The sequence below is a fragment of the Amblyomma maculatum genome, chromosome 7, assembly GCF_055883805.1.
Source record: "Amblyomma maculatum isolate TAMU_Amacu chromosome 7, ASM5588380v1, whole genome shotgun sequence".
Classification (NCBI taxonomy): domain Eukaryota; kingdom Metazoa; phylum Arthropoda; class Arachnida; order Ixodida; family Ixodidae; genus Amblyomma; species Amblyomma maculatum.
Genome location: NC_139350.1, coordinates 137206115 through 137233984, shown reverse-complemented (window position 1 = coordinate 137233984; position 27870 = coordinate 137206115).

The following is a 27870-nucleotide window of genomic DNA, read 5'->3' as shown; positions in this document are numbered from 1 at the left end:
GTCAGGGAGCTCTATACTACCCTGGAAATTCCCGCACTCGTCGATAATGAAGTGGGGCAGATGTGCAGCGATTTTTGAACAGGCGGAAGTGAGGAAAAGAGAAAGAAAAGCGTGAGACGCCGAAATTCGAATATTATGTACCGATAACTAAGGCTGTACGAGAAGCATTGATTTTTTTTTAATTGCTTTTTTTTTTTTTCAGATGTTCTTAGCAAAGCGTTGTTGTTTCTCGTCCGGCGGGCCTACTGTACCTCCATCGAGTAGTGTTGCCAGACACTTTTTAAAAACTAGTGGTATTGTTGGACTGCCTGACATAACCTCGTGTAGTTATTACCGCCGCAGTGCACTAAGGGAATAGTTTCGGGTTAAATCAGTGGCATCGAGGATAGAATTTCTTCCAGGCTGACCGCGACCGAATTTCTATCAAGGAGAACTGCGAGGACACTCATTATTGTTGGGGCGAGACGTCAATCTAGGCTCTCGTCCTCTACTGCTTGTGTAATCTTGCTATATGCATGAAAATATTCCTAGTTTTTGAGTATATCTCAAAGGGAAAAGGTTGTCACTCTCAATATGAGGTTCACAGATTCGCTTCTTGCCATGTGGCATATGTACCTGACACTGGGAACACAGTTGGAGCCTAATATTTTGCTGCTGCTACCAAGACGAGGTTGCGAAACTTTTGCTGACGTCATGAGAATTGCCAATGGCTGGTGTGCGTCTTCTGTCAAGCCGAATTGAATTATCGACATCTATTACTTGAGCTATCAGGCATCATGTAATGGGGTGTGAACAAACAATTTATTGACAAGCGTTGTATAGTATCATCTTTTGTGATGGCTACAGGGTATCAAAACAGATTTCGGACACACCAATAGCGTGTTCCACGAAGCTCGGAAGCCTTTTCAGCTCGCCAAAACAAATAATAAACAGAAAAGTACGATGCCAGATTTCAACAGTGTCTTGTACAAGACATTGTTTTTAATTTATTCCATTTTAATTTTCAGATATCAGGAGCTGAGGCAAGTGACTATTCATTCGTGTCAGAAAATGCACCACTCTTCTAAGTCGCAAAGTTACAGTGTACTGGGCTCAGAAGATATTCATGGCAAGAAATTTAGACAAAAGCATTCCAGGGTGTCTAAATGAAGCCACTGTGGATAGCCTGGACAACTTAAAAATACGGAGAAAAACGAATTTTTATGACCTTAAAGGGATTTATTTTTCCATTATTTTGATTGGCGCTTGATCCTCGATGGTGCCATTTGTTTATTTTTTTTCCCCACAATATGACATGGTATTTATATTCTAAAGCAGAACAAGCACGTTCTCTTGCAAGAAGGAAACTGTCCCGAAGCATGTTTAGAAAGCTTGACTTAATGAGCGGAATGAAAGCGTCTTACACATGCACACACAACCCAAACACCCACTTACACACATACATACTCGAGGACGACGTGACGGATGGATGGCGTGATCCTAAACGGCCGGCGGGCCTAGCTCGAGTGCTCTGTTTCGCGCCACTCCCCGCCTCGTCGTCGTCTCTCTCACAGTGATATTTTAGACGGAGCAAGAGCCGAACGTTGTCTCATTACGCGAGTATTTATTAAAACTGAGAGTTGAGCTAGTTGGTACACGTTTAAGAAATAACAGCGCGGAGACGAAGGATTAAATTAAGCGCTCAAAAAACGTTGAAATTCACCTCTCGCTGTGCTTCCGTCAGTGCGGAAAGCTACTATCTGGATTAGGGGCCATGTTATTCTGATTTTTCTTCATTTTCCCTTTCGGTCTCAAGGTGGTACGACGCGCTCGCGTCAAGACGTGCTCAAAATTTTAATGCTAGCCCTCGTGCATGCTGCTATTTCGGGTTTTGAGCTAGCATACCGCAAAAGCGCGCTAAAGCAGACCGCCACCACTCGTCGATGGCGTTTTCGCCGAGGGACCAGCACTGCAAGCTCCCCGGCACGCGAGGCCTGCTGCCGGTCAGCAAAGGGGAATTTCGTGACGTAGCCGATTTTCCCGGAACGCGGTTTGTGACTCGCGATTTCAGTTCTTCGTCCCATGAATCATGCTCCTCTCCTCTCTGGCAGTGCTCTCTCGCTGTCTGTATTATTTTTCACCTTTTATTTTCTGTTTGCTCTACTCTTTTCTTTTACGGCTTTCCTTTTCTCCTGCTATCCTTATAGCGTGAACGGCACGATGATGGAGCCCAATTGACATCAGGTCATTTACTGTCCTTCTATCAAGTGACTTTGTCTTTACCTGGCGGTTCCTTCCTTCTTCTAGAACTCCTGTGATATAAAATAATTTATCCGCATCATATCGACCTCCCGTCCACAGGAAATAGACAGGACTAAGCTTTTAGGCGTAGCCTGAGGCGAACAGGCGTCAGTCGGCCAGTGTGTCTTTGGCTGGTCTAAGGCCAAAGGGGGTTAGGAGCGAAGGAAAGGGGCCACAACGCTGTCATAGTTTGAAGGCTAAACGGAAAAAAAAAACTCTTGGTTGTTGCCTGAAATGGGGTGTAAAAAAAATCACGGGCAGATTAGCTTGGTGTTAATCCAGAGTTATCCTGACCTAGCACAGTTAACCGTGATTTTGCATGGTCTATCTTCCCTTTGGGTTGTTCTGCTTGACTTCGTGCAGCGGATAAAATCGCTGTTTCCACGTTTGATATTCTTCAGTTAGCTACGACCTGATATCATCTATTTTAATTGGCTGGAAGCACTGCGTTATAGGAGAGCTGTTCCCTTTTCTTCCATAGTCGGTGGTCCCAGTACAACGTACTCAGCTCATAGTGGTAAACAGTTATATTCTCCAGCTTACTGCAGTGATCAGGGCTACAAACGGCGGAGTTAATAAATTTTTGCGGTGTCAGAGAAATAATTTATTCATGCTCAGCTACCAGTGCACAACGCCTCGCAGAATTTTGTTTGGTGGTTGAACGATATCGGGAAGCGATTCGCTCAGCGCCGATGCACTGTGGGAAGGAAATGTGGAACAACGAGAACATATAAGGCCTGATAGGGCGTCTAAAAAAATAAGTCTGTTGCCGACCAGGGTAGCATCCGTCATTAGCGCGAACGGAGAAATGGCTGATTACATTGCAAGTGACTTTTCAGTTCTGGACTTGATTTCCTTTTTTATCTGTCAACACCTTTATTCAACAACATTTGTGCAAGAATAAAATATGTCCCTTATTTCTACCGTGTTCTTGAGTTCTTATTTACCACCATGCCCGAGAGCAAGCCGATGCTGCTACACATCAAAATTTGGTTGAACCGGCGTTGGTAGCTTCTTTCACAGCACTTACCTTAACGTAACTAATAGTGACCTTCTACAAAGAGTACAATCATTCTTTTTACAAATACGCGATAGTCATAAATATGCGGCGTTAGAAATGCGGCCTATATAATTGCGCATTTTAATGCGCGAACTCGTTATCTCGGCGCATTTCACAGTGCCAAGTGCTGTTCGCCTCAATCGGCGGCAAATACCAAACGCAGCTGACGAGGTATGGGAAGCAAATACGGTATGTTAGCGACCAATTGCCGAGGCACAAGCAGTCCCATTGTTTCATGCATCGAGTTTTTCCTGTTGCTTCACTGATTTAAAAAAAAAAAAGGAAACACGTACAGAAGACGCGAGGCTGTTCTTAACACGGGCTGCGTGCCAGGAGAAAGTGTTCTCGTCAATAACCCACTGCACATACGTTTAGGTAGCTCTTTTAGTAAACAAACACTGTAGGGGTGATAGGTGAGCAGGTGATGTTAGATAATTGTAGGTGATAAGCAAGCCGTTGCGGGCACACGAGAGAGCTAACTGGAGAGCCACTGGAGAGGCACTCGCCCTGAAGTACTAGGTGTAGTCAGACTAACGATTATAACGGCGTTGGTGATAAACAGTAACAAAAACACGTGCTCCTGTGTTTATGGAAAGGAGGTCATCACTATACACCCTGTGTCAGAAGTTCAGTGCCCGATGGGTGGGGAGGTGTATGCTTTAGGACTACGCCGTGAGGCTGGGCTCTCATGCCCAGCGTTGCAGATCTTGAGGGTAACAAAAACTGTTGTCTGCCCTGCTCCAAAGGCTACGATCTGCAGGGACGTCGTCACAAGAGCTCCAGTACACCGCTCAACCTTTCGAGGCTTGTAGTGCACAGCTGCATGCGTGACACTCGCGGCGGAGTTATAATAGAAGGCTGTGACGTCATTACTCACTGCGTGCCTTTTCACCACGGCTCTCTCATGGCGAATTCCAATCGCAGAACTGGAGCAGCGCGCACGCTCCATCACAGAACGCCTCAATCCGGCGGAGAGCACGCTCCCAGACTCTGCGTTTCGAATACTCTTGCTCTGGCCGGAGCAAGTAGGTGGCGCTCGCGAGTAAACGGAGACTGAGAAAGTACCCATCATTCCTTGCACTTGCCCGCGCTTTTCGTGCGCTCGCGTCGTCTGCGTTGCAAGCCTGCAGCCTTTCTTCCCTTTGATATGGAGGTTACACCAGCCGTTTACGCAATTATATCCTTCTTGCTCCAAGAGCCGAGCGCGGATACACACGGTAAGACTCCTTCAGCACTCTCTTTAATATGGAAGAAAACTTCGGTTCACGTACCGAATGTTTGCAGTCTTCCAGAGCCGAGCTGTAACGTGCGCGGCTTTGAGTTTACACGGACGATGGACATATAAATAGTTGATTCTTGATTCTTCGACAGATGAGTGGGAACTGCTGCTCTCCGACTCGCTGTCCTCAAGCAAAGCGAGCGCAAGAGCGCGACGCGAATCACCATCCATGGTGGCGGCAAATACTGATCGTCTACTACGGAGCGGCGCGTTGTCTCTGAAGCCAACGCGGCGAGCCACCGGAAATGGATGCGCTAGCTAGCGCATGCGCAAGCGTCGCTCGGAAAGTCACGTCACGCAAACTTCCGGTCGGTTCCCCCGATTTCGGCGGAGCAGTTTTGACTGCTCCGCGGAGCGACCCTTGCTCGGCATTTGCTCCCGTTCTGCGTTTGGAAGACGCGATCCGTGTTCCGGATCTGCGTTTGGAAGACAATTGCTCCGAAAGGAGCAGAAAACGTTGCTCTGGAAGTGCTCCTGCTCTGCGATTGGAATTCACCATCAGCAAGCATAAACGGGTCGCAAAGGAGACGAGCGTGTGAGTCAGCTTTCATCCCAAAGGCTTCAGACAAGCACGTGCCATCGCTTTTGGCTTTTTTGTTTGCCCCTCTCCCCACACACCTTCGTTTACGCGCGAGCTGCTCGTGTATATGCAACAGCAATGTTAATCAACATTTGTTTAGTGTAGCTAAATATGTGGTATGGAATGCGCGTTGCTCTGCTAGTGTTCACATAAATGCTTTCATATACAGTACTTCCGAAAATTCTCGAAGGAAGAGAAACACGGAAACTTTGAAAGTTATTGCTCTGAAAACTAACGGCAGCTAGGTTTATCAATGTCCGTCATCTGTTCATAAAAACCCTGCCGCCCATTGATCAAGCATGGAGCGAGCACACTTAAATCAGAGACTGTTCTATTATGCAATAGCATGCAGCTACCACAGGAAGACGAAATCTTCGATGCTCACCCTTATTGAATTCGATGGAGTGTTTGCTTTCTGTCGCGACCTTTTATGGCCATTGTTGCACGCTGTTCTCATACTGATGCTCTCGTTATGACACACTGAAGTGCTAACCGGTACGGGGCTGGGAACAGAATTCCGAATAGGAAATTGTTGCATACACGGTCATACGGCTGGTCTGAAAGTCGGCTTTGATTTAGACTTTGGATAGATATGCCAGTTAAGTTTTGCTAACGTTAGGCTGTGCAGCAATAAAAGATACGGAGATTGAAATCTCTGCTGAACATGTATGTATGAAAGGAGCCAGAAGTCCTAGATTGTCTTGAAAGTATTAAAAAAGAAAGCTACATGTTTTTAGAACGCTTTTGCGTCTACAGTAGTTCCGCAGTAATGATATCTAACTGTAGGATAACCTTCCTTCCTTATCTATGGCATTACATCGCTGAATCCGATTGGATTATTAAAGGTCCACTGAAACGGTCACCAAGAAGCCACTGATAAACGTGTTCAGTGTGTAGAACGAATCCTTTTGAGCATTAACCCAAAGTATAACGCCTTGGAACAAAGCCAGCGATTTATGATTAATTTTTAACAACAGCGTTTTTTTAAATTCGCTGCCAGAGAGGTTGTCGCTTGGCGGTGTCGCATGGAACTATTTCCTTAAACCGTGACGCCACAGGTGAGTTAACTGGCAAGGCTTACTAGAAGCTGTCATTCGCTGCGGCCGCTGCAGCCATGACGTCACGGACACACTTCCGGTAGCTGTGAAAGTCGTCTGCTCGCGCTGCGCGAGCTCCTCAGGCGCCTCCTCAGGCGGTCAAGCACCGCACGATGGCAGCACCTCCTCGACCACCGTAAAAACCGCCGCTGTGGCCCCTCCTCCCGCATACCGTACGCGAACGACACGGCGGATCGTTAGCACCGATGTCCGAAATAAAGCGTGCTAAAATTTGTTGGCATCTGGAATACTGAGCCGAGTATCAAGCATGAAGCCCTCGTGAGGATCGCTGACCAGCAGCAAATTGCTGGTAAGAGCGATAGCCGTGATACCAGCAAGTTTCTGCTCAAGCTAGCTGCCGCTGGTGCATTTCGGCTCATCCGATCTGCTCGTACTAGCTCTGCGATTAATGCGTCGCCAGAGTTAATCCTATCGTTCTTTTACTATGGCAGGATAGGATTCATAATAAGGCAGTTTCATAAGTAGACGATTTACGACAGCGTTGATCAGTTCCAAAGCGCCGACCGCAGCGGCTTCGAAGCGAAACAGTTTAGACCTAGCGACGACTAGGGACGGTCACACACGGCGCCGTCGTTCGCCGTGCTCTCACGCCCCACCCCCACGGTAAAGTGCAACGTATCTCAACCTGCTCGCGGGATCCCGTGCTGCAAGCGTTGCAAACTCGTGTACTTTCATTACAGCTAAGGCCGCGCATTTTTTGACGTTCTGCTCAGCAACAAGCCTTTCAGACCATACTGCAGGCGGGACAAGGCTTCAGCACGCAGTCGCTGCGCTGTCGGGCCGTAATCGAAGAAGTCGGGCGGCACAGTAGACACCGCATATTCTATACATGGATCTATTAAAATTGTTAACATGATACAGTGGGCAAATGAATAACTTTGTGAAGCAGGCCCGCTCGTACGTTTCGCGCATTTGGGCGCCGACGAGTAGCCTCCGTCAACAGACGCCGATAACCTCGGCTAAAGACGCAAACCGAGGTTGCCAAGGTCAGTTTGCGATAACCGCGGTTAGTGGTGTAACCATGGCTTGGTCCGCCGTGTAGCATGGGCTAACCACGGTTTCGCGTAACCGCGGTTACGCTGCGCGAACTGGCAAACTCCTCAGGCGTCCTCAGCGAGGGCGGGTTGACCCGAGCACGCAGGCGAGCGAGCGAGCGCGCGGCAACCGGAAGTTCGTTGAAGTGACGTTTTCTGGGCGGAGCTTTGAACTTGCTTGTATTCTTTATTTTTTTTATGACTCCCTTCGGCGTACGAGTTGAGAGGGAAAATTGGAAGGGTAATTTTTAATCGCCGATATCTCTGGTGTTGCAGAAGCTATATCGAAAATTTTTGCGGGGCAATGATGGGTGGTTCAATATCTATCAGTGTTATGGCGTTGTTTACCCTTCTTGATGACCGTTTCAGTGGACCTTTAATACAACGAATGGCAGATACACTCATTGATTCCACCAATTTGCCTAGTTGAGAGCTGTAAGAGTAGCGAGCGTGCGGGGGCAGGAGCTTTGCACGTTTGATATCCATTTCGTCGTTACGCCATTTGGGGCGAAAGTATTAGGGAGCCAGCAAACAATTAACAGAACGTGGGCGCTGTCGTTATGCCATCGCCAATTCATCTACCAATCCCATGCAAGACCAGCCTGGTCCCTCCGCCATCCCTAGTCACTCTACTGTCACCGCGCCAACTTCTGGCACTGAAGAGGCCATGCACTGGCGATTGGACGCACGACTACTGCTCACGTTTTCTGTAGAACTGGAATAAAGGCAAATAAAGCTCGTCCAGTATGTCGAACACGTCATGATACCGGACCGTTTCTCGCCATCGGCACCGATTACCTAATGCGGCATGAGCATGCTCTGCAACGGCCAACGTGACGTCATCCTTCGAAGGATATACTTCACAGAGAGCAGCAGTGAATAGCAGAAGGCGTAAATTAAATGCAGTTAATTCGAACAGACTACGGTGACCGGAGGTATAAAGGCTTGATGAACACCACGGGAACAAAGTTCATACAGGCCACAGTAGGCCTGGGAACGCTTAGGTGTACTTAAGCCGAACTAAGTGAATTTAGCTCGCTGGAGATAATGCGTTTAGAGTACTCTGTTCCATTCTTTTTGCATGGCCATGAAAGGAGCGCAGGGCTTCTTTATCTGGCATTCGCAAATAACAATGAAGCTTTACAGTTACAAAATAAGACAGCCATTGTTTGCAGCAGGGCTCGGTGCACTAAGGAATAGCCTTTAATGGTTTGCAATGTTGGAAATGTGCGAAAGGTTTGTCAGGAAGTTGTAGCATGTCGCAAAAAAACTCCCAACCCACGACGTGGTTTTTAAGCAAGAAATGTGTCAAGTAGAGGTATTTGTTGGACTTGTCTGTATTTACGATTTCAGTGGAGTTTTTCACCGCAGCGGCGTGCGGCCAAAGAAACGAAGAAGAAAGAGATAAAGAAGGACGAACGCGGAGTCGTTTCTCCTTCTTCTCCTTGTACTTCATTCCCTTGGCCGTGTGACATTGTGCTGGAAAACTATGAGCATAAATGCGTTAAGCTTTGATTGTGGAAAACCCGGCTGAACGTCATACGCAAATTTCTCGAGAGTCTAAACCGAAAATAATGTTTGAAATCAATCCGAAGCGCCACGTCGCGGTGGTGCGTTGGCGTTATACTGCTGATCACAAGGCTGTCGCTGTTGACCCTATAGTGGCGGCGCCCCCATTTCGAGAGAGGAGAAATGCGAAAGGACCGCGCGCTACATGACTTTAGCGCAAGTCAAAGAACTTCAGGTGTTCCACCTTAACCTGGAGCACTTTGATACGGCGTCGGTTAAAATAAAAGCTACGTGTAGCTTCCAAGCGTCAAAGCAAACAAATTACACTTTAAATTTAACCCTTTAAGAAGAATTTGAAAATGACTCGTGTGAGCGTTATCCTGAAAAAAAAAAAAAGCCCGGCCAATTCAGTGAACTCATGACAAATGCGAAATAGGTGCGCTATCACAACAATTTTAACTTCTGTTTCGAATCGCAGATACTCATCAGCATACCATCATAATTTACGACATAATGTTTAAGACAAGTGGGCCTAGATGTGAAGACCCGCTTTTAACCAAGCCGGACGTGTGTGCCAGCATGGCCTAGTGTAGTGTGACCGCCAACATCGAGATGACAAGGTCAGCGCACCCCTGCAGCCTACGTCAAGACAGCAGATGTGATCATCATCATCATCATCATCAGCCTGACTATACCCACTACAGGGCGAAGGCCTCTCCCATATTTCTCCAATTGACCCGGTTCTGTGCTATATAGCTGCATCCACTTCTCTCCTGCGAACTTTTAACCTCGTCCGCCCACCTAACTTTCTGCCGCCCCCTGCTACGCTTTCCTTCTCTTGGAATCCAGTTAGTTTGTTACCCTAAGCGACCATCGATTACCCTCTCTTCGCACTACATGTCCTGCCCATGCCCATTTCTTCTTCTTAATTTTCACTAGAATGTCAGTAACTTGAGTTATTTCTCTGTCCACTCTGCACGCTTCCTATCTCTTAATGTTACCCCTGCCATTTTTCGTTCCATTGCCCTCTACGTGATCCTCAACTTAAGAGAACCCTCTTGGTTAGCCTCCACGTTTCAGCCCCATAGGTGAGTACAGGCAAGATGCAACTGTTGTATACTTTCCTCTTGAGCGATACCGGTAAGCTACTAGTCATAATCTGCGAGTTCTTGCCAAATGCGCTCCACCCCAATCTTATTCTTCTTGTTATTTCCTTTTCATGGTCCGGATCTGCGGTTACTACCTGTCCTAAGTAGACATATTCGCCTACTACTTCCAGTATTTCGCTACCTAATGTAAACTGCTGTTCCTTCCCGAGGCTGTTGAACATTACCTTAGTCTTCTGCATATTGATTTTCAAGCCTACCTTTCTACTTTTCCTGTCTAGGTCACCAATCATTCTTTGCAGTTCATCTCCTGAGTTACTTAGAAAGGCATTGCCATCAGCAAATCGCAGATTACTGAGGTATTCTCCATCTACCCTTATCCCTAACTGCTACCATTCCGAGTCTCTGAATACTTCCTCTAAGCAAGCTGTGAATAGCACTGGGGAGATCTTGTCTCCTTGCCTAACACCTTTCTTTATAAGAATTTTGTTACTTTCTTTATGCAGAACTATGGTTGCTGTGCAACCACTATATATATCTTTCAGCACTATCACGTACGGCTCGTCTACCCCTTGATTTCGCAATGCCTGAGTCACCGCCGAGGTTTCTACTGAGTCAAATGCTTTTTCGTAATCAATGAAGGCTATTTTTAAGGGCTGGTTATATTCCGAGCATTTTTCTATCACCTGGTTGATGGTATAGATATGATCGTTAGTAGAGTACCGATAGTAGAGACGTTCCACCAGTGACGAAGGACGAGGTTAAAAAAGCAATAGAAACTGTGAAAAGGGGGAAAGCAGCTGGAGAGGATCAGATAACTATAGATTTGTTGTAGGACGGGGTGGGTGGGGGGGAGGGGATATCGTGCTAGAAAAATTGGTCACCTTGTATACGCAATGCTTGGTGTTATCGATGATACCGGAACTATCCTCATTCATAAGAAAGGGGACGCTCAGGACCTTCACAAGTTACAGACCCCTCAGCTTACTGTCTGTTAAGTATAAGGTATTTACTAAGGTAATCGCTGAATAGAATCAGGACAACCTTAGACTGCAATCAAGCAAAGGATCAAGCAGGTTTCGGATGGGGGATAAAGTGCCACCAAATGAAGCTGCGAGCGCGGATCTGAGTCGAGTCACGTGGTGTCCTCTCGCCACTTTATCCAAGCCTGTACGCACAAATTCACTGGCTGAACCTTTATCGCTCATCGGCTCGTCGTGACTTTCCCTGATCGGAGAGAAGGTCATGGATCAGGCTTGTTAAAATTTAGGTACTGAGGAGTATGACTCGCCCATCCATGGGCTCGATCCCGGTGGGCTGGATCATCCCCACCGAGGTTCTAACAAGACCGTTGCATCACCTTCTCTCTCATCAGCGAACGTCACGGCGAACGAATGAGCGGTAAAGGATCAGCCAATGAACCTGCGCGTACGGGCTTTTGTAAAGTGGCGAGAGGACACCACGTGCCTGGACTCTGATCCGTGCTTGCACCTTCATTTGGTGGTATTTTATCCCCCATCCACTGTCTTGATGTAGGCTGCTGGGGTGGGCTCACCTTGTCAAGATATCGGTGGTGACGGCTCAATCCACATCTCAAAAGTGGTGCTCAAGGTGGCAGCTCTTGCCGAAGGCTTCAAAGCTTCAGGCAAGCGGAAAGACGTGAAATTGGGGAACAGAGGTAGTAGTGTTAGCGCACACACGAAAATAGATGTATCAAGCAATGATATGCTTCGTTGATGGCAGAGAAGCAAAACACTGATCTTGTTCTCGCTTTCTACTAACTGTGAGTGTTAACAAACGTTATCGTCGGTATGAGCTGCGTCAATTACTCAATGTTTTATATCGCCTATGACAACATTATGTAGGCCGCACAAAAAAGCGGCCAGTATTGCTTTGTCGGAAATGTGACTTTTCCAGCGCGTACTCGTTGGTGTTGCAAGTTACACGGCGGTTCACACAAGGAGATCGTCGAGCGTTCCAGACGGCGCCACGTGTAAGCGATCTGGCGAGTAGGCACACACTTGCCACATCTGGAGCGTTGGGATCGATTAGCGCGCCTGCATTTAGAAAATATCAGTTGCTGTGTTTCTATGACAAGTAAAATGACGCTGACATAGATAGAACATTCTGTATGTCCTGTGAGAATGTCAACGCATGCACCGCGCCGAAATCTTACGTTTCCCTCGTCATATGCGGGGACATTAAGGAGGACGTTAAGCAATCCCTCTCTTTGTGGTTTCGTTTTCATTTTGCTTCTGGAGCGAGTCGTTCCAGAACAACGCACGTTCATAGAAACGCAGTAACGGAGTTCCCTGGATAACGTCCCAATGAACGTAAAATTTTCTCCAAATGTCCCAAACTATATTCCATCGGGACATTTGTAATCTCCCCAGGAAGTAGTCCTTTTTCCGGAACACATAAAAAACAAAAACGCTATCCCAACCAGCAGTGCCTAGAATGTTGCCGGTCCTAGGGAAGGCTATAAAGTTTACCTTGCTATTTGTGGTTCTTGTTTGACTCAATGAGCCGTTCTTAGTTCTACAGCATTAGGCCATTGTATCGGTCATGTGGAAATCAAGAAGAAGAAATGGGCATGGGCAGGGCACACGTAGTGCGAAGAGAGTATAATCGATTGTTTCTTAGTGCAACGAATAGAATTCCAAGGGAAGGAAAGCGTAGCAGTGGGCGGCAGAGAGTTAGGCGGGCAGATGAGATTAAGAAATTTGCAGGGGTCAAGTGTATGCAGCTAGCACAGGATCGGGATAATTGGAGGAAAATGGGAGAGGTCTTCGCCCTGCAGTGGCTATAGTCCGGCTGCTGATGATGATGATCGGTCATGCTTGCGATATTTCATGCCTTCCCCATAACTACATCGATGGTTTTATTTTCCTGATCTAGGCACATGCTGAAATAAAGACAAGCAACCAACGTAGGCATGCACCACTGTGGCACTGCGGCACCTGGATACGCCGCTAGGAACGGGGCCATGAAGTAGCGGTAAGGAGCGGCGATGCATTACCGCTACATCTTCTCTAATAAAAATGGTGTCAGCACGCCAAGGCATGCCCTCACGCAAGCCCACTACAGTCCAGGATAAAGAGCAAGGGCCAACGCGCGGATTTAAGCAGAGCCTTATCTCCTTAGTTGCAAGACTAAGACTCGTAGGACGGTTGCGGGTGTATAACGCAAATGTTTCAGCGTTCTCTGCTGCATTCGAAGGCGCGTAGGGCAGACTGCTAAGCGAAACTTACTGTTACAGTCTCATATTTCCTCCCAGACTTTACTTTAGCAAAGTCCTCAAGGTGTGTTGCTTTAGAAAAAAAAAATGTTTCTTTCGAGTACACCTGAGGTCAGATTTTTTTTTTTTTTTTCATCTTCTCAACACGTGGCTGATGCTTCCTCTGAGACTCGTGGGAGACTTTGCGTGCGCGCATGACAAGTTTCAACTCGTAACTCGTAACGCAATACAGTGTCCAAGGTGACCTTGTCTAGCGCGAAGAAGCTGTGCCGACGAATGCGTTCAGGGCGGTTACCATGCAGCACAAATGCAGCCTACCGACCGGCTGTCACAGCAGACTGGGGTAGGAACCCATACGGATGGCGGCGCCGTGAGGACATTATAGACACGACAGTCTACGTGTGTATAGCGTACTCCGCGGCAGGCATGTACAGAGAGACCACAAGAAAATGCATGCGTTCCACCCTCTGCCTGCAGCAGTGTAGTGACGGCCCGCGCGGAACGCCGCGCGCCGAGAGAGATGCGAGGCCAACAGTTCCCTTCGCCTGTTGCAGCGACAAGTGCGAGGGCAAACCCTCCTCGCCCTGCGGCTTGTAGCGCGAACTGTGCGCCTATGTTTTGTTGAAAACTATCGGTCCAGTCTTCTTTCTGGATCGAAATGTAACCAATTTCTTTTTCTTAATGTTTCCATGTTTCGGAAATGTTTGAAAAATGTCGTACCGGGCCTGGCATATTCCATCTTTTTTAGGCGCACAAGGGAAGGTTCGTTGCTTGCTGGGTTACGCCACCTAAAACTGCTTAACGTGCAGTGACAACGAGCAGTATACGATCTTCTTGAGTTTCGCCTTTAACAAAACGCGCCAGGGATCGGACCTGGATCCAATGGGCCAGTAATCCAGCGCTCTCACTACTGCGCCACTGCAGAGGGCTATGTACGGACTACACGGCGTCGCGAATGCAAAAGAACCTTGTCCAAGCGACCACCTTGAGGCCACTTGCAATGACTACATATCTACGCGACACATGCCTTTACTCGACATACTGGGCGACACCAAAAAAACACGCGCATATCAAAAGAAGCAAATTCCCCTAAAACTCTTTGTTTATTCATGACGACAAAACATGGGTATTCCAATCCTAGGGTGGTCTAGGCGTAGCACTGATTGTGCCGCTACAATTTTTGGTTAAAGAGCGCCTGCTATAGAAATAAAAACGACGTGGCTTCAGGGCCGTCAGGTTGCGTCCAAACTGCAAACTCGTTTGCGCTATTCGAAGTGGCACACTCCAACACCGCTTGCAGGGCGCAGGCAGTGGTTGCTGCTCTTTCACGCTGACGTTTCTAGCGTTTTCGCTGTTGCGCGTTCCTCCGAACGCGCAGCACATCTTCGCTGATCGCTTTCTGGCGGTTTGCTGTGGACGAAACATCATCAAGGGACGCCGAAGGTCCAGGCATCGCATCCTCTCGCTGTCACTTCCTCTTTTGCTGTCATGCTGTGATATTCTGCTTGGGCTGAGCGACGGTGGGTTTTGCGCTAGGCAGTGCCCACCACAGGGTGCATTCTGCAAGAGGAGGAAACGAAAACAAAAGCAAGCCAATTAGATTTCGCCCTCTTGGGCAAGACGCGTGGGGCATGGAGAATAATATCGTTTCAAGAGGGACTAAGTGCCGTGAACGAGAAGAGATGGACAGTCAGTATTTTGGTACATTTGCCGAGAAAATGCAGCAAAAGCACTGGAAAGGTAACAAAAATCTACGCAGCCAACAACAAGAAATGGTTATAACAAACAACTCAGCGAAACTGAGGCTGCTAACTGAAGGAGAAACACGGGACCAAAAGAATCATAGCGTGAATAGAGAGAAGAAAAAAGCGAACTCTGGAAGGAAACGGTGTACTGCCCTTCTGCGTGAGGCCATAAGGTGTCATTTAGAACCAGGCAGTCTGCAAGTACGCAGGAATACAGCTATGATATGTGAAAAGCATACGCAGGAGCAGTGTACAGAATATAGAACCATTATAGTAAATTGTTTTTTTTTTTTTTTGCTTCAGACGCTGGGTCTCGAGCAAGGTGTATTTTTTTATAACCAGCTTGGCCTCGAGACAAGTAAGGGAAAGCTACTGTACTGATGGCGTAAAAACTGAATAAAAAAAAAAGAAACTGCATCTATATTCGAAGAAATCAAATAATATATCTTAGAGGCGAGGGCGAATATTAACAGAATGCGATTCACAGTAAAGAAAAATTACGGCCGATTTAGCGAGCTGCTGCGCGGCGAAGCAGTCTCATTTTAATGCCGTCTTGATTAATATCGACCCTTAAGCTCTATAACAGTCTTACCTACACTCCTGTCTATAACCAAGAATTTTTTCCTAAAACTTTGATGAGGGTAAAACACAGTTCAGTAGTGCAACCAGAAAGGCTAGCCTACTCCCATGATGCGCATTGTATGAAATAAATCAGTAAATGCAGGTTTAAACAGAATGTGTTCGGCCATTTAAATAAACTGAGCGCATCATTCACTTTGGCGCCGCATATTGTGCCACGAACTACTAGTTCTCGGAGACGACGTGCGCCTCCCTCCGGAGTCTAGGCGTCTATGCCCGGTATTCGCTCGTTTTCTTTGCACACGGGCCGGCCATATTGTGCATTCTTCCTATAATTCTGGGCAGCACAGCGACAGTCGATTCCGCCGAAAGCCTCGCGTATCCGATCAGGGTCTCCGCGGAACTGGGCAAATGCGGCAGCTACTTCGGTTCTTTGACAGATACGGACACAGGATACACCGTAGGGCCCGCTCTGAGACGAGGTGTATACGCGCAGGGCAAAACGTTGGACCAACGATGTCCGAGTGTAACGTGTATCTGTGCCCATTACCTGAAGGTCTAGCCTCGTGTGGGCTTTTAAACGCTGCACCGAATTCTGGAGGCAGCGCGCGGCTTCCCCGTAGCGTGCGTGCCTGGCACCGCAGCGCTTCCCACGCAGCCAAGGCGCCTTCCTGGGGTATATCCTTTCATCGCTTTCCGTGGCGCGTCAAGCAGATCTTGTGTCGTCTGTCGACGTTCGCACCAAGTTTGCTCCGCGACGGCCAGTTTGCGCGGGGCTTCCAGCAGAATCGGACGCAGTTCGATCAAGGTGCGACACGACTAGGTGAGTGCGGCCATCGCGCCAATTGGTGTGCTAAGTCTTACAGACTATATTATTGCTTCCAGAATACTGCGAGCAAAATATGCTGCATACCGGGCTACGAATTTCCTGCAATCCTCGCGCATCACCCGGTCTCTTTCTTTTGTTTTCCCTAGCGAGTAAAAATAAAAATTAGCGCCTTCAGCCAAGCTCCCACCGGCCACGCAAGATGCATCGTTTGGTGTCCCGGAACAGTCATTTCGTAAGTAAATTCTTCTTGCTATCCTTCGTATTTTTTTTTCTAGTGCTGTGCATTAGTGTACATCGTTTGAGCATTTTGCAATAGCAGGCGTTTTTTGTATTACGGCCGTGGGCTTTGTCTTTCCGCTTGTAAATCCTGGCTCTCCACTTTAAGCCCTAAATGACGAATTTAGTGCGTGGTTGCATGCCGCCATACGCAAACGTCTCTGCTCGATGAGCGCGTGGGTGAGATCCCTTCCACCGTTCGTCATAGAGACCTATAATGATGCCTGAAAATAAACTCAGTGAAAAACAAAATGCACTGCATAAACTAAGTGATTCCAGGAAGGCTGTCTGCTATTAATTATTAAAAAACGGACTTCTTCATATAGTAAGGTGTACGATATAGTGATATAATACCAATGTATTATGACATATAAAAAGGGTGAATAATGTTAGCTACATAGCTGGCTAACAAACCTCGAACAGCAAACTTTTTCCGCTCTTAGATGCACGCACGCAGTCTTTTTTAAAATAAAAAAAAATATTGAAGCTGGTCATGAGTAATTCTCTTCTCTGGGTAACACAGTTACCCTTCCAGTAGGGGCTAAATGAGGCTTAGCCATTTCTGGCGCAGTACGAAAATGGCGAACCTGCAGAGCGCGCTCGCCGGCGTCCATTGAAATGCGTTAGGGCGTGGCGCACGTGTCATGTGACCGCTTTTGTTCGTCGCGCAATGTTGTGCTCCCTGTCGCTCGTAGCATCGCAGCCCCAGCCGGGGCGTGGCACATAAAGTAACGTGGCAGTTGCGTTAAAGAGGGATGTCGTTTTGTGGGCAGGGCTGAGCGCACACCGGTGGCGCGCGATTTCAGAATTGCGTCAGAAGTGGACAAACTTGATTGAGCCGCGCCGTGAAAGGTAACTGCATTTCAGTAATTATAAACAATTGTTACCGTCTATTAGTGGCTGCCTTCAAATCTCCAACTCCGTCTCTGCTTGTACCTCTAGTGGATAAAAAAGGTAATTATTAGAACATTTTCAACTAGTTGAGTAGTTAACTTGATTAACCTTGTTTCTTATGGGAGCCAACACTGGTCTCATCTAGTCGAAAAATTACGTTTAAATCAAAAATCAAAATGAGCAACTCATTTTACAAATAGTATAGCGAACGTCCATTGCTACTCGGGCTTGTTACCTAGTATGAGTCAAACTTCCTGCTTCGTCATCGCATAATAAAGCTAACAGTAAAGCTAAACAAAACCGCAGCACCAAAGATATTCGGTAGCGAATTCGAATGTGTGGTATTCGAAAGAAACGAAAATGCCGAAATCAATCCTTCTAATGCTGAATCCGCGGCAGTGTCGGAAGAGTCTGAGGTGGAAGTCCCATGAGCTTAACGTTTTTTTTTTGTTTTGTTTTGTTTTTTTACCACCAAAATTATGCGGAGCCACCACCCGCCCTACAATGCGACTATGTCATAACGACGTAACCAGAATGTGTTTCAGTTGTAAGCAGCGAATAGAAAGCAAAAAAAAAATAAAAATAAAGTCATTGCAAGAACGACGCAAGAACTCGCTTGTCAAGAGATCAGTACATCAGCTTCCAGTTTCTCTGAGATTACACCTGTTCGTCTCCTAACTTTCACCATATTTTTTCCATAAAATACGTGCTGAAGCTAAATTTGAGCATGGCGACGTGGCGTTCCAGGAAGCACTCCTCATCCTTTCTTTGGTTCTCTCTTGCTGAGCCTTCTCCGCGATCCTGCAGAGCACTATCGTATCGATGAGCCGGGGCGCACAGAGCTGTCGCCGGGAGACGCTGCTGCTTTCTCCCATTGCAAGAATAACGCTACAGTCCTTGAGCATGGTAGCGTTTCGAATTACGTGACTTCCACTGCGCCTTCTCTCCTATCCTAAACCCTTCCTTCGCTTCTTTCCCTCCATGCTCGCACTATACTCCTGTCTTAAGTTGCTTGCCGCACTCACTTTTCCCCACCAGCACATCACCTGACACGCACTCGCTGGTGCGGGTGAACTGGGTCGGTAGCGCTGCGGTGACCACTGACAGTCCAGTGGAGCTGCTCGTGGCTTGGCCGGGGTGTGTGCTTTTCCGCGGATTTGCAAGTTCACTCCACAGGCAGAAACCGCAAAGTACGCTGAAAGGTATGCTACCAGGCCTTCATCATCGTGGATGAAGGGCGTGACTCACACGTAAAATCTTTGCTGCATAATAAGCGCAGCTTTGAAGGACAGCCTGATGAGATAAGTTCTGCAACGCTTCTGTTTTACACTTATATCATTTTTCAATCTACATTGTACATTCGGGCATCTTTCATAGCCTGATTAGCTTTGGGACGTTAAACCCCATAAACCAAACCAAGCATTGTGCATTCAGCTGACACTGTTTAAGTGGTACAATCCTATTGACCTGGTGAGTCACATTTACACTTTTAAAAAGTAGGCGCCATCTTCACTCCGTAGTCACATCGTCGAGGTATGTTCAACAGGCATATAACAGCAGAGTGTTTGTCCCTACCCGAAGTGAGGTCGGGGCAGAGCCATACAGGCGTAGCGTGATTTCCGACGAAATTCGCTTGTTCCTTCGAAACATGTCGGCTGCAAGGTGCGCCACATACGTTTCTCTCTACCATTTTAGTGCGCACAGAAAGTTGATAGCGTAGTTCACATCGCCGATATCATTGCTGCCACTGAGAGTCGCCTATTGGCCGAATTTTTAAAATAATAAACAGCGAAGACTTGTTTGAATCAACGGGTGTTAAAGGCCCGTTCATAAGGTTTCGCGCCGCTTCAGTAGCCGGAGAAGTGCATAGTTCGAGGGGGGTTGCCAGGCGAACTAGCCGCAGGGATTTACCGTCGATAGAGGAGGAGGAAGACACTTACCTTGTAAAGAGGAATGTATGGAGAGAACCTCGGAATACCCAGTCAGGAAGTAATAGTAAATATATATTAAGGTGAAAGTTTTTCTAGGCTCATGGAACGAAATACGTGCGCCGGAGTTTTGCACGACATTTTTGCGCGAGATATCTCATATTACGCGAGATTCTCCGAGATTAATTCTTGTCTAGCGTCCCTGCCATCTGCAATGCCTTACTTGAACGCGCGCGAAGGAACGCCACGAGACAAGAGCGATGGTGCACCATCCAAACTCACACTTGCAGGAGAAAGTGTGACAAATACTGCGCTTTCATTTCCTGTAAACCAATTATAATTTTATGTATCACTGCAACGAACGCCGATAAGAGGCAAACGATGAGAGGCAAACTATAGGAGTGGAAGGTTAGGCTTTCGCCATTTTAAGAGACATCTAAGAGACCATCTAATTTTTTTCATTTTGACTTCGTTCTTTTGTCTTACACTGCAATGCATGAAATCATTCTCGTTTGCATGTATTAATCGTTAACAGGAAACAGCGTAAGTAGTAAACTGGCAGCTCTCCGAAGGACATTCTGTCACTTATGGCATCTGTAAAGTGCGCGTCTAAAATATTAAAGCTAGTAGAAATTAAAAAAACCTTCACAGGTCCGACCAACTGAGTGCATCAGATTCCTTACCAAAGCTATGCAAAATAATTGAAAAAAAAAGTGCACATATATTTTTAGCATACAGCTCAATCAAAGCTCATTAATTTATCCTGCGGAAAAAAGGGGTTCCTGTAGTTCTCACTATGCAGATGCTTTCTTCTTTGTTTTTGTGCTGTTGTGAGCTCTGTGTTTATTCGCGCACAGGATATACTCTCGAGGAGTTACAACTGTGTGCAAGTAGAACAACAGAAAGGGCTCTAGATTGTAGAATTACGGCATACGGATTGTAGTACCTAAAATTTATTGTTGGTTTGTATTGTCGAATCGTTATTTGTACATCTATCCAGATTAAGGCCTTTTTCAGCCAGCAATTTCTTTTCGAAGATGTAAATATATAAGCGCATCTGCTTGAAGCTTGCACGTCACAACACCTTGAGAGAGTGGAGTGATATCATTTTGAATTGGACAAGGTAGGATTTAGGTTAGGTTTGTTGTTGTACAACTGATAACAAATTATATTGTCGCGCTCACTTTTTCAGTGCGGCCGGAAACAGGAACTTTGCTTTGACTCTTAAGGTTGCTACTAATTGAATTGTCCCTTCAGAAGAAGAAAAGAAAATAAAGCGATCATCGAATTTTTTTTTTTTTTTTACTTTCCTTTACTAGGTAATGCTGATAACGTTCCCAGTTACAATTGCATGCTGAAAGCGAGTAAGAGATTTCATTTTATGACCTTCAAAATGAATGTCTACTATTGCATTTCTTTGATATCGGCTCATAAAACTTTTATGCCAGCAAAAGTCACTATCAAAAGGTTGTATTTTTTTATATATTACTAAAGTGACTAGCAGCACATATCATTGACTAACAGGAACCATGACGTAAAGCATAATCTTCTAAATGCTCCTGTGAAGCTAGAAACCTGGCTGACATTACCTCAGTTCTACCTAAAATCGAGTGCGGTTCCCCTATGCTACATCTGGATCAAGCCTAGGTCAGATAACGTGCAATCTGCATCAAACCATGATGCTTGTGTTATTTCCTCAGTTTACGCACATTTCACATAGCCTCATCGCTGACTTGCTGTGCTAAAACACTTTTTTTTTCGTACTGTTTATTACGTTGCTTTTTCCAATAAGTTCAGTTGCGTGTTGACGTTGCGCTAAATTTTACTATTTACAGCTCATCCAACTGCTGAGCTCTTAAGCTCCATTCATTGTTTCGTTTGCCGTGGCGGATGACTATTCCTGCATTTACATGCTGGAACAGTGGTACTTCTCAGCAGTTTGCACAATTATATGTAGCACCTTGTCAGTGAAAGCCTTTGCGGGTTGTAAAAATGCAATTGTGTTGCCAAACTTAACGCTCAAATGTCTAAATATGGGAAATCTGGTAGTTCTAACTTAGGCCACCAGTAATAATGGTTACGAGGTACTTCATGCGGCGTGAGCTTTAAATTTTACAGTCGTTGATGCCAGTCTGAGTAGTGCTGTTTTTGTCCTTATTTACACCCCAATTTTTCCAAAACTAATTTCCATATCTTCTCAACACATTTCTCATCGCACGTTTTGCAAGGGCTCGTTCAAATAAAATTAGTCTTCTGCATTTTTCACACGGCGCCGAAGAAGAGGGAAATATTTTTTCAGAGGGGAAAAAACCACGGTTGGGTCCCAGATTTGAGGCATAAGAGTGAGAGCTATTTCGAGTCATACATGCCCTCATGCGCCCGAAGGTGACGCGTCGAGGGAATGAGAACGCATAAAGGAGGCTTTTCTATGACACTGCACCGAGTAAAATAGGTGAAATGAACTTTAGTGCGGCCTCGTTAGCCTATGAAGACTCTGATAACAAGGCTTAGCCGGACTCTGTGACAGCGCAGTGCTCATTCCTTTGCTAAAAGTCACAGTGGTGGTTAGTTTTAGAACCCCTTACACGCGTATTTAACAGAATGCAGCGGGGAATAATTGTCCACCACTATATACCGTCTGGACTATAGACCACCTCCAAGGCTCTTTATAAAGAAATGGACAAAATGAAAAATTTAGTATTGACAATTACAAATCCACTAACGCGGAAAATGACTACTAAGAAGGATTATTTCGCACAGAGATATGTGAACTTTTTTGAGGAGAATTCATTTTAACTTTTTAAGCTAACTGCTGAAAATCTTAAGATTATGCCATTAGGTATCGATGGGAATGTTCTAAGATTCAGATTAACAGCAAAAACGGGCTTTTAAATTCGCTTCAGCAGTTGCACCTAATAGTTTAGGCCACCATTGAAAAATAATGACGCGTCTTTCAATAGTTAGGAAGGAGCTGAGCCACATCAAAGCACGGTTATGACCATATCGATACAAGTGGACCAGTCTTCCGATGCGTAGGAAAATCTTGCAGCTTCTGTAAAAGCGCGCCGCTTTTGGAATCAACGTGCTTTTTATTTTGTCTGCTGAGTTAACATAGCAAAGCAACGTTATCAGGAAAGAGCATATTAAAATGCAATCTGCGTAAAGTCTTGCATCCAGCTGTTCCCGAACCACTCCTCGAATACCTCGTTTAAACGAGTAGTGAACACCACTGGAGAGGTTATGAATCCATGCTGAACAACCTACCTCGTTGGGATTTTATTACTTTCCTTATAGCGGACAGCCGTGGTTGTGCAGCTGCTAGGAGTATATCCGAATATTTTTTTACAAATGGCTGTCTACAATCAGCTTCCGCAACGCCTGCATGAGCAATTTAATCAAAGGGTTTCTCGTTAAATGTAAGTTATATATACCGGGTGTCCCAGCTAACTTGAACCAAGGGTTACAAAGTAATATATTTGTAAACCTTGGTTACAAATATATTCACCAGGCGTAGAGGTAGAACAGCCGCCTATCGTTCTAGAGGACAGTGGTTCGAATCCCAGTGCTCCTCAATTCTTCGTCGGATTATCGGATTACAAAAACTTTGTGTTAGTGGAATTGCATAAACAAGATCTGGCGGCCTTGCCCCTGAGCTGTAAAAGCGCTCTATAAGCAGGACATGATCTGGCCACCATGATGTAATAATTGGCCACCACTTCCTATTCGAATACTCCAACAGTTCCTCTGCCCTCTACCAACAGGCCACGGCAGCGGTCAGACCGGTAACGCAGCGATGAGTGCACATCAACGGGTTTTCGGTTAAGGGAGAGTAGAGGAAATCAGAATTAAGCTACAGAGCAAATCATCACCAGAATGACTACAGCCACTGCAAAGTAAAAGCCTCTCCCATATTCCTCGAGTTAACTTGGTTCTGTGCTAGCTGCATCCACTTGCATTCGGCCAACTTCTTAACCTCGCACACCCACCTACCTAATATTCTGCCGCCCACTGCTACGCTTTCCTTCCCTCGGAGTCCACTGCGTCACCATTAATACAGCTTGTTATCATTGTTCAAATGACATGACCTGTTCATGCCCTATTCTTCGAATGTCGTTTACTCGAGTTTGCTGAGCCATTCGTCACGCTTCATGTCTCTTAGCCTTACTATTACCATTTCTCGTTTCATACCTGTTGGCGTGGTCCTTAATTTAAGTTGAGCTCTTTTCTTTAGCGTCTACATTTCTACCCCATAGGTCAGTATCAGTAAGTGTACTGGTAAACTGCCATTCGTGACCTGACATTGCTTTCCGAATACGCCTCGTTGGAGTCTGATTCTTCGAATTATTTTGCTTTCGGGATACAGATCTGCGGCAACTACTTGTTAGAAAGACGTATTTCTTCTTTCAACGGCGTTCGACTACCGATCGCATACTGCTGTTCTTTTTATTGTAATTCGGCGCCTCACCTGCTCAGCAAGGAAATTTCACCAGCGAATCTCAAATTACTGAAATATTTTTCATTAGCCGTTAGCTCCAACTTTCCCCAATCATGTTCTACCAATAGTTTTTCTAAGCAAACAGCGAATAGCACTGTTCAAATCGAGTCTTCCTTAGTGGAATTCTATTTTATTCATGGAGGACTAAGGTTGCTGTGCATCCACTAAAGATGCCTTCCAGTACTTTCACGTGTGGCTCATCTGCACTCTGATTTCGCCATATGTATTCATTACTGCTGAGGTTTCGATTGATTCAAATACTTTCTCGTAATCAGCAAATGCTCTGTAAAGGAGTTGGTTATATACCGAGCATTTTTTAACACCTGGTCTATAATATGGATATGATCTATTGGAGAGTAGCCTTCACGAAAGCCTGCCTGGTAATTTGGTTGATTGAATAGCGATTCCCTTAGCAAATACTTTGCACTTAGCGGGTAGGAGGCTGTTCGCCTGTAAATTTTTAAGTTCTTGACGTCTCCATTTTTATAAATTATTACAAAGTTAGCGTCATTCTACGATTCCGTTACCATCGAGGTCAAGGCGTACACAAATTAGCCAGTTTTTCGAGTAAATATCCTCGCCATCCTTCAGCAAGTCTGCTCTTATGTGATCCTCCACAGCTCCTTTATCTCTTCTGATAGCTTCCAAACCTTTCTTCACTACCTATTTCGTTACTAGCGGAGCGTCCTGTTACGCTGCACTCCTGAGATTCTCATTATCATCCTTATTACTTCAGCTACAGTTATAGACCTTTGCTTGGGTTCCGCCACATTACTCGCTGAGCTGTTGTATGCATTTGTCGCTAGCGCAGTGGAGGTGGCAGTAGAAACGCGGTTGGCAACAGCTCAAAGAAGGTGAATTTCCACATCCTCCTTGCCCGATGTAAAGGTCTGTAGATAAGTATAGAACTTCTAGGCTGCTTTGAAGATATCATCCATATTGGTAATGGTATTACATGCCCTGTCTCTTAGCGCATACATGTTATTTTGCCGATGCCTGTTCTCTTCAGTATCGCTTTTAGGCTGCCGTCATTCATTATAGCATGCTTGATTCTCTCCATAAGAAACTGTTTTTGTCCGAAATTTTACGCTTGCTGATTAGCTTTGGTAGCTCTGCCAGCTCTGTCCTATCTGTTGGGTTGGACGTTTTCATGATTTGGCGTTTCTTAATTAATCTTTCGTCCACTTGAATAATTCACCGGTAACCTAACTATCCTACCAGCGCGCTCAGTATTGATATCTCTGAAATTATCGTTTATTGGTTCTACACTAAGGTAGTATTTCTCAGGTAAACTTGTATATATGTTCTGTGCAGACTGTTCGCTACAGATCATTGATTACGAGAAAGTGTTTAGATTAAGTGAAACCTCAGCCGCCATGATTGCATTTCAAAATCAGTGGGTAGATTAGCCATATATGAAATTAATGTAACGTATCTATGGTGGATACCCTGTAACCATAGTAGGCTATAAATAAATTGACAAAATTTAAACGAGGAAAACTCTTAGGCAAATGAACACGATTTTAGCATTGCTATTCAACGCTTGCTAATATCTTGAACAGTTGGCGATAAGTGTTAACAGAGAATGCTTCAGTAATCGAAGTTTCGCTGGCGACATTGCCTTGCTAAGTAGCTCAGGTGACGATTGCAAAACATGATTAATAACATAGAAAGGCAAAGAAGAGCGGCAAGACACGAAAATAATCACGCAGAAGGCTAAAGTAGTGTTCAACAGGCTTGGGAAGGAAGAGCAGTTCGCGATAGGTAGTGGCCGCTTATCTGGATCACGAAAGGAAAATAACTACACGAATCGCATTGGTTGGAAGCACGCTCGTGAATTATTTTCAGATCATGAATAGCAGATTACCACTATCTCACAATAGTATTAAGACTGAATCTTGCCACTACTCACCTGTGCGGTTCTATACCTAAAATAGAAGACTGCGCAAAGAACTATGGAATGAAAAATGGTAGCTGCGAGTTAAAAGACAGGAAACGTGGCAAGATGGTGAGACAATAAACGCGCGTTGATGACATTCTTGTATAAATTAAGAAATGGGCTTGAACAGGCTACGTTTTGCCGAGGCAAGATAACCTCTGGTCCCCAAGGTTTACAGATTGGGTTCTCATTGATGGCTAGTGAGGAAGGAATGGCAGAACTAGGTGGGCAGGTGAGATTATAAAGTTTGCGCGAATAAAATGGATGCAGCTGGCAGAGGAGAACCTTTTCTAAAAATAGGACCAACGCTAGAGAAATTCTCTCAACTACCTTTTTAAACCTTGCAACAAAATTGAAGCAGCTTAGCTCCCATGTAATATCACCCGCAAGCAAAGCAGGATAGTGCCCGCTTTTTAGAACACATAAACTGCGCAACAGCTTAGGCCTTCGCCTTCCAAAATTCTTGAATAGTTTAATTTGTTCCTATGCATAAAGGTACTCAGTTTCGTCACCAGAGTTTCACTCCTTTCTTATGCCACAGCAATGTCTAAGTACTGGAGCCTAGAAATATTGATGGTATAATCCTCGTTAATATTCCTTCCTAATTTTTGTGGAAACAACTACAATTTAACTTCAAGAAATCATTTAACACTGATGCTTTCAAACGCATTTTTCGTATTTTGGTTTACTTGAGGTAATTTGTTTTTATTGTTAAGGCCGTACGATAATAACTGACTTGAATTGTTCTTTATTTATGCCGTTTTATAACACGTACCCGAATCACGTGTCGTTTATAGTTTGTGAGAGGTTTTATTTCTGCGTGATTTAAAAATAATTAACCTAGCAGTTTCAGCTTTTCGCGCTTTAGATTTTAATTTCCTTGCACACTTGTAACAGGATGTAGCCTGTGCTGCCTTTGGCTTTGGGACTTACTAATCTATTTATCAAATGTTTGCATGATGTTACTGATCGTTTGTAATAAATGAATCTGAATGAGGCTACCGACAAAGGATACATGAAGAACTGACTAGAAAATGCGTCTTACATTGAGCGAACATGTTCTAACCCAGAATGGTAGGGTTCCTGACCCTGAAGAATTTGTGCCAGTCGCCCGTCCAGTTTCAATGCCCCGCCAATAGTAGTTGTAATTGCTTTCAATTCAATATTTCCCTATGTGCAGTTTTGATGTGTGCTTTTTGTTTTGTAACATTGCAGTACAGCGCACTTTTTGCATACGCAGTACCGCAATGTCACCTGACGTCAGTTGCTTCTTTTGCATCTCCGTGCACAACATCGAAGTGTGTATATATGTTCATTTTATTTGCTGTTCCACATTTGCTGTGTATGTTCATTCTGATGCGTATGGAAAATAGCGTGCATGAGTTTCTTTATTCAGACTCTACGATGCTATTTGGTGCTATTTCTCTACCGACGCCTGACGCTTTTCTTTTTAAAGACATTAGGAATCCCGCCTCGGAAAAGATTGTTGTCGGCGCTGGTTCTCCGCCCGAAGCCTCACAGGTGCTGTGGGATTCGCCGATCGGTCAATGCGGTGATCATGTCACGGGGTTATATGACAAGGCTTAGCGCTACTTGGCACATAGGGTGTGGGACGTTGAGAGCATGTGACAAGGTCGAGTTTCTAGAAAAAAACAGCGTCATATTTGATTATCTGGTCAAAGTATCTAACCTGCTCTAAGCTGACGAAGTAGCAGTGGGGGAGGAAGAAAACGGGAACGGGAGACGATAAAAAGCGGGGCTATGGCGGGAGAGAGAGAGAGCGAGCGAGGAGGCGAAGCGAGAAGATGCTGGAAGTGGGAGGAGTTAGGTAAGGGAGAGCTGAAGAGGGTCGCGGTGGCGGCTTGGGAGAGGGCTACAGTAGTGGCGAAAATGCCCTGGGATGCGGTGACGGGTCTGATACAGCGTTGCCTGCGACTTTCATGCTTCTTTACATATATGAAAACATTTATGTAGCATGCTG